The sequence below is a fragment of the Pan troglodytes genome, chromosome 10 (assembly GCF_028858775.2).
Source record: "Pan troglodytes isolate AG18354 chromosome 10, NHGRI_mPanTro3-v2.0_pri, whole genome shotgun sequence".
Taxonomy (NCBI): domain Eukaryota; kingdom Metazoa; phylum Chordata; class Mammalia; order Primates; family Hominidae; genus Pan; species Pan troglodytes.
In genome coordinates, this window is record NC_072408.2 from 121,409,962 (window position 1) to 121,418,046 (window position 8,085).

General features: G+C 44.7%; 1 long non-coding RNA gene across 1 annotated transcript; it reads left to right on the top strand.

Moving 5' to 3' along the window:
* Nucleotides 1-6,338: 6,338 nt before the first annotated feature.
* LOC107967796 (uncharacterized) lies at nucleotides 6,339-7,707 on the top strand. The gene is made up of 2 exons (XR_001708508.3): nucleotides 6,339-6,794; nucleotides 7,587-7,707. It is a non-coding gene; the product is annotated as an uncharacterized LOC107967796 (long non-coding RNA).
* Nucleotides 7,708-8,085: the final 378 nt, after the last annotated feature.

An 8,085-nucleotide genomic window follows, 5' to 3' on the forward strand; every position in this document is an offset into this window, starting at 1 on the left:
GAGCAGCTATCTCAGTCTGTAGCATCAAAGCCTTAGGTGAGAGCAGAGGTGACAGGGACACCCAATGCCTCGGTGGCCAGTTCCTGCTCAATTTGAGGTCACAGGTCACATGAGATCTATCTGTTGACTTGGAAACTCTTCAAATCTGGGCACAACTCCCTGTGCCCACAGATAACTCCATTCTTCTCACACGCTTTTGGGTATCTCGAGTGGTGATTGAGAATAGCTCCTGCTCCTCTCCTTCTCTGCCAGCTGCTAGAGGAAATGTCTCCACTATGAATAGTAGGAATTGTGTTTAATATTTGCGAGATTTGCTTCAAAATCATCTGGATAGGCCGGGCGCGGTGGCTCATGCCTGTAATCCCAGCACTTTGGGAGGCCGAGGGGGGCGGATCACAAGGTCAGGAGATCGAGACCATCCTGGCTAACATGGGGAAACCCTGTCTCTATTAAATATACAAAAAAATTAGACAGGCGTGGTGGCGGGTGCCTGTAGTTCCAGCTACTCAGGAGGCTGAGGCAGGAGAATGGCCTGAACCCGGAAGGCAGAGCTTTCAGTGAGCTGAGATCACACCACTGCACTGCAGCCTGGGCGACAGAGCTAGACTCCATCTCAAAAAAAAAAAAAAAAAAAAAAAGGTCTGGATAGCAGTTACTTTTGGTAGAGGTATAGATAATCCTGAGATTAGCCATTAGTTACAAGTAACTTCAAAATCAGTAATTAATTTATGAGTAGTGGGTACATGGGGTCCATGAAGCCATTCACTCTCGTTTTGTATTTGTTTGAATTTTTTCATGTTAATATCTTCTTATTACATTTTCATATTAATGCAAAAACAAAACATGTTTTTTGAAGGAGCATGGTGGCTCACATCTGTAATCCCAGCACTTTGGGACGTCAAGGTGGGAGGACCACTTGGGCCCAGGAGTTCAAGACTAGCCTGGGCAACATAGCGAGTCCCTGTCCCTACACACACACACACACACACACACACACACACACAATTAGCCACACAGGCATGGCCTGGTGGGGTGCATTTGTGGTTTCAGCGACCCCATGAGCTGATGTGGGAGGATTACTTGAGCCCAGGACATCGAGGCTGCCGTGAGTCGTGTTCGTGCCACCACTGACCTCCAGTCTAGTGACAGTGAAAGCCAATCGCAAAAAAAAGAAGGGGAAAAAAAGACAATCGTCTAAGCTGAACGAAATAAAATCCAAAGTAAGAATTCAGGGAAGGCCTTCAAAGAAGACATTCCAGGCCGAGCACAGTGGCTCATGCCTGTAATCCCCGCACTTTGGGAGGCTGAGGGTGAGTGGATCACCTGAGGTCAGGAGTTCAAACCAGCCTAGCCAACATGGTGAAACTCCATCTCTACTAAAAATACAAAAATTAGCCGGGCATGGTGGTGGGTGGCTGTAATCCTAGCTACTTGGGAGGCTGAGGCTGGAGAATCACTTGAAACCGGAAGGCGGAAGTTGCAAAAAGCTGAGATCACTGCAAAAAATTAGCTTGGCTAACTTTTTACGTTTCTTTATTTGTAGAGACAAGATCTTACTATGTTGCCCAAGCTAGTCTTGAACTCCTGGGCTCAAATGATCCTCCATCCTCGGCCACCCAAAGTGCTGGGATTACAGATGTGAGCCACCACACCCAGACCTTATGTTTAATTTTAAACAAAAGTGCAGCTTTAGATGATCTCATCTTAACCACCAATAAGACCAGGCATTATGTAAGGGGGAGAACTGAGGCTCAGAAGAAATGAGTGGCATGCCTGAGATCCACCAGCTCGTGGTAAAAGAGCAAGAACGGGAATCGAGGCCTGCCAATATAGTCTTATATTCTCCCTCTGTGACTACATCCTGGAGGCCTCAACACCCATCCTTGCTGTTTGATAGGTCACTTCCAGCACTGACGTTGGAGAGAAACCAAGAAGCAGCACAGGGGTTGGGATTAGGAGGTGCATCCATGTCATCTGTGTATTCGTGGGAAGCAACTGTACAGGAAGAGCGTTCCCCTGGGCTGGGGTTTCCCAGAATCAGACCCTGGGACAAGGATGTGAAGGCAAGTGGTTTATTTGGGAGGTGACCCCAGGTAGCACTGGTCCCCTACCAGTGCTTTTTTGTTGGTTTTTGTTGATTTTTATTTTTTTGCTGTTCTTGTTTTTTTTTTGTATTTTCTTTTTCTTTTTTTTTAGACTGGGTCTCATTGTCACCCAGGCTGGAATGCAGTGGCACAATCACAGCTCACTGCAGCCTTGACCTCCCAAGCTCAAGCAATCTTTCTGTCTCAGCCTCCCAAATTGCTGAGATTACAGGTGTGAGCTACCGTTCCTGGCCTATGTCTTTTATTTCTTTTTTCTTTCTTTCTTTTTTTTTTTTTTTTTTTTTGAGACAGAGTCTCGCTCCATCACCCAGGCTGGAGTGCAGTGGCGCAATCTCGGCTCACTGCAAGCTCCGCCTCCCAGGTTCACGCCATTCTCCTGCCTCAGCCTCCCGAGTAGCTGGGACTACAGGTACCCGCTGCCACACCCGACTAATTTTTTGTATTTTTAGTAGAGACAGGGTTTCATCGTAGACAGGATGATCTCAATCTCCTGACCTCATGATCTGCCTGCCTTGGCCTCCCAAAGTGCTGCGATTACAGGTATGAGCCACCACACCTGGCTTTTATTTCTAATAATCCATCCTTCCCTACCAAAAAGACACCTGCACTCACATGTTCATCACAGCACATTCACAATATAAAAGAAATGGAATCAACCTAGGACTGGATACAGAAAATGTGGTACATATACACCATGGAATACTATGCAGCCATAAAAAAGAGAATGAAATCATGTCCTTTGCAGCAACATGGATGCAGCTGGAGGCCATGTTCCTAAGCAAATTAACACAGAAACAAAACCCCAAAATACCCCATGTTCTCTCTTACAAGTGGGAACTAATCACTGGGTACACATGGACATAAAGATGGGGACAACAGACACTCTAGAAGTGGGGAGGGAGGGGAGGAGGCAAAACTGAAAAACTACCTATCAAGTACTATGCTCACTGTTTGGGTGACGGGTTCAGTTGAATCTCTAACTCAGCATCACACAAGATACTCATGTAACAAATCTGTACATGTACCCCCTGAATCTAAAATTTACAACAAAATTGAAAAACAATCTATCCTTCAGAAATACTCACCCAGGCATACAACAATGTAATTGTTGCAGCATTGGTTATAACCAACAAAAAAAAATGAAAACAACCTCAGTGTCCATGAACTGGGGATTAGTGAAAAAAACAGAAGCACAGCTGTATTATGGAGCACTCAGCAGCAGTTTAAATGTACTGTTATGGTAAGAGGTCCCTGATATATTGTTAAATGAAAGAAGAAAAAAAAGCAAGTTGCAACAAAATAGGTTTTGCCTTATTTAATGTTTTCTATATTTAAAAAAAAACGAAGGGCCAGGTGCAGTGGCTCATGCCTGTAATCCCAGCACTCGAGAAGGCCAAGGTGGGCGGAATGCTTGAGTCCAGGAGTGTGATACCAGCCTGGGTAACACAGCAAAACCCCATTTCTGCTAAAACATTAGCCAGGCATGGTGGTGTGCACCTGTAATTTCAGCTGCTCGGGAGACTGAGGTGGGAGAAACACCTGAGCCCAGGAGGTCGAGGCTGCAATGAGTCATGATTGTACCACTGCACTCCAGCCTGGGCAACCACCCAGAGTGAGACCCTGTCTAAAACATAAATAAACTAATTAATTAAATAAAACAATGAGGAAAGCTACTCACTAAACTACAGATGGTGATTTCCTCTGGGGAGTGACATTGGAGGATAAGGGATTAGAGAAAATTTTTACTTTCTTTTTCTTTTTCTTTTTTTTGAGACAGGGTCTCACTCTGTCACCCAGACTGGAGTGCAGTGGTGCCACCTTGGCTCACTGCAGCCTCAGCCTCCTGGGCTCAAGGGATCCTCCCCACTCAGCCTCCTGAGTAGCTGGGACTATAGCCATGTGCCACCATGCCCAGCTAAAATGTTTCCTTTTTTCTGTATATACTTTTGCCTTTTCATTTTTACAATGAATCCATATTACTTTCGCCATAAAACCAAGGCAAAATTATATATGTAATAAAAGCTCAACTTCTTGGCAGGGCAAAGTGGTAGCTGAGCAGATACTGGGAAAAGACTGCCTCAGTAGCTAGCTGGATTCAACCAAGAGGTGACCAGGAATCCTCACGTCTACCTGCTCAGGGTGTCATTTGTAGGCACCCATGATCTATTGATCATGGCTGTGTAAGGCACAAACCAACCTCAGCCTTCACCTCACTGGCACCAGATGCCCATCAAGTCTCAGCCTTTAATTGACTTTTCTAGCTTACCTCCTGTCTCTTGGGTCTATGGTTTTAGTAATTTCCACTGGGTCACACTGTAAACCCTTATACTGAGAACAAAACAACGTCATTAAGAGGAAGTATGGTGTTGTGTTTGAAAGCATTCATGCTCTGGAGGCACTGCCTCGGTTTGAATCCTGGGAGTCCTAATAACTAGCTCTGTGACCCTTAAGCTTGTTGCTTAACTTCTCTGAGCCACAGCCTCCTTATCTGTAAAATAGTAACAGTAATACGACCTATATAATAGGGTTCTTCTGAGGATTAAATAAAAAAAAATACAATGAAGTGTTCAGAAAGTAGTGCCTGGTACCTGGCAATGGCTCAATAAATACGAGTTGCTATTTTTTTAAATTTTACTTTAAGTTCTGAGATACATGTGCAGAACATGCAGGCTTGTTACATAGGTATACACGTGCCATGGTGGTTGGCTGCACCTATCAACCCATCATCTAGGTTTTAAGCCCTGCATGCATTAGGTATTTGTCCTAATGCTCTCCCTCCCCTTGCCCCCGACCTCCGACAGGCCCAGGTGTGTGATGTTCCCCTGCCTGTATCTATGTGTTCAAATGTGAGTTACTATTTTATTTGTTTGTTTGTTTATTTATTGAGACAGTGTCTCACTCTGTTGTCTGGGCTGGAGTGCAGTGGCATGATCATAGCTCACTGCATCCTAGACCTCCTGGGCTCAAGCGATCCTCCTACCCCAGCCTTCCGAGTAGTTAGGACTATAGCTGTGCGCCACCACGCCGGGCTAATTTTTGTGTTTTTTGTAGAGACAAGGTCTCACTATGTTGCCCAGGCTGGTGTTGAACTCTTGGGTTCAAGTGATCCTCCCACCTCTGCCTCCCAAAGTGCTGGGATTACAGGTGTCAGCCACCATGTCTGGCCATGAGTTGCTAGTTTAATCACTCTTTATTGAGCACCTACTACCTATCAGGACTTTTCATATGCTATTTGTTATTTTTCCAACTTCTCCACAAAGCAGGTATTGTTTATTCCTGTCTTATAGGTAAGAGAATATATATGTCTTAGAAAATATATGTGTAGGTCAGTACCTGTAATCTCAGCAGTTTGCCCACCGTGGGCAGATGGTCTGAGCAGAGGAGTTCGAGACCAGCCTGGACAACAGAGTGAGACCTTGTCGCTACAGATAATTTAAAAATTAGCCAGGCATGGCGGCGTGCCTGTGGTCCCAGCTATTCACAAGGCTGAAGTGGGAGGATCTCTTGAGTCTGGGAGGCCAAGGATGCAGTGAGCCATGACCGTGCCACTGCACTCCAGCCTGGGCAACAGAGCAAGACCCTGTCTCAACAAACAAACAAAAACAACAAAAAGCAAACAAAAAAGAAAATACATTTGTAATGCTCAGAGAGCGAGGGATCTTAAGAATTGCTCTTTCTTTGGCACCCATTAAAAGAGGCAATTTAAGCTGGGCACAGTGGCTCACACCTGTGATCCTAGCACTTTGGGAGGCCCTGGTGAGTAGATTGCCTGAGCTCAGGAGTTTGAGACCAGCCTGGGCAACGTGGTAAAACCCCATCTCTACTAAAATACAAAATATTAACTGAGTGTGGTGGCATGTGCCTGTAGTCCCAGCTACTCGAGAGGCCGAGGAAGGAGAATCGCTTGAACCTGGGAGGTGGAGGTTGCAGTAAGCCGAGATCATGCCACTGCACTCTAGCCTGGGCAACAGAGTGAGATACTGTCTCAAAAAAAAAAAAAAAAAAAAGGCAATTTGTATTTTCCAAAAGTGATTAAAGCAATATTTCTGGTGCCATAATCTCTTCCAGAAACTTGGCACCCTCCCATCGAGAGACAGAGCTACTTCTCCTCCTTTTGAACCTAAGCAGGCCTTTGTGACTGGCTCAGTGAATAGAATATTGCAGAAGGAAGGCTGTGTGACTTCTGAGTCTAGGTCATAAACAATGATAGAGCTTCCATCTGAGCCTTTTCTCACTTGGGAAATTCACCCTTGAAATCCAGCTACCATGTTGTAAGGCAGCCCAAGCTACATGGGGAGGCCACATGGTAGATGTTCTGGCCAATGGCCTCAATTGAGTTACCAACCAGCAGCCCACATCAACCAGCAGACACATGAATGAGTGAGCGCTCTGATGATCTCTGCCTACAACCGTTGAGCCATCCCAGCTGTTGCTGAGTGGAGCAGAGAGAAACAGTCTTCGCCAAACCCTGCCCGGGTTGTACATCTATGAGCAAAATGCTATTGTTGCTATTTGAAGCCACTAAGTTTTAAGGCAGTTTGCCACAAAGCTAGGGATACCTGGAACACTATGTGTCAAGTCATTGGGCAGAGACATCATCTAATTTAATCTTTAAAACAGCTGCTTTGGAAGATATCCCTGCTTTATAGATGCAGAATTAGGACTTGAAGGACCAAGATCACATTGCAAGTAAGTGGAGAAACCAGAATTCCTACCCATGTCTCTCTGGCTGCAGAACCCACATGTTTTTGATAAGGAACACTCACCCCAGGTAAAGCTGGGAAGAATCAAAGTTATGTATCTGCTATCAGGACCATGACACCCAAAAGTCAGTCCCTAAAATGGATTACTCAGACAGAGACATTTCACTTTATCAAGAATTATTTTCTTAAATAAGAGTCCTTCATGGGCATCTCGCAAAGTGTCTCTCCACAATGGGACTCATTCATGTCCTGCCTGCTGCTGCTGTATTCCTTGGAGAGACCCAAGATTGTGGGAATGGGTTGTGCTGAGTGTGGGAAGATGTTTGTTTGGAAGCCTAAGGTTTTATGGGAATTCCTTCATCTCTGGGGATAAATGGTAGCTTACGCTAAGCCCCTGATATACATGCTGATTAACCTAGATTGAAATTTGTGATGGGAAAATTCAAACAGAGGCATTTCCTCCAATCTACCCCCCTCTCCATTGAACTTTGACCACAACCGCAAACACCACCAAGAAACAGCCTTCCATAATAAAATAATATTAAATAATTCACTAGCAATTATAGATAACTTCCAGAATTTAACCAAATCCCATCAATCCTGTGTATCATGTACCATTAGAATACCCATTTTTATGGATGAGAAAACTGAGGCTCAGAGAGGGAAGTGATTTGACCCAGGTCAAAGAGCTAGGAAGTAGAAGAGGTGGAATTTGAACCAAGTTCTGTTTGATTCAGAAGCTGGTCCTCTTTATAACTGCAAAACTGATTTCTTACAGATAGGGAAGAAGAGAACAAATCAGTTGGAAGAAACAGAATGAGCAAAGTCAAGAAGACATAAAAGCAAGGTGCATCTGACTTTACAATTCAATAGAATAAAAAACACAACAATGACGAAAATGGTGTAAAATCTGTTCATTATAAAGTGACTACCTTCACCCAGAAGAAGTCCCTCCAGTAAGGGTTCACAGGGGGGATAATGTTTGAGTCTTGAAGACCATGTCAAATGCCAATCATCTAGAAGGACGTTATTATTAATATTACTATGTTGGTGGCCATAACTATTAGCATTATTTGTGTATGTGCTGATATGGTTTGGCTCTGTGTCCCCACCCAAATCTCATCTCCAATTGTAATCCCCACAGTGAGGTGGGGATTACGGAGGGACGTGTAATCCTCAGGTGTGGAGGGAGGGAAGCGATTGGATCATGGGGGTGGTTTCCCCGATGCTGTTCTCGTGATAGTGAGTTCTCACGAGAGCTGATGGTTTTAAAGTCT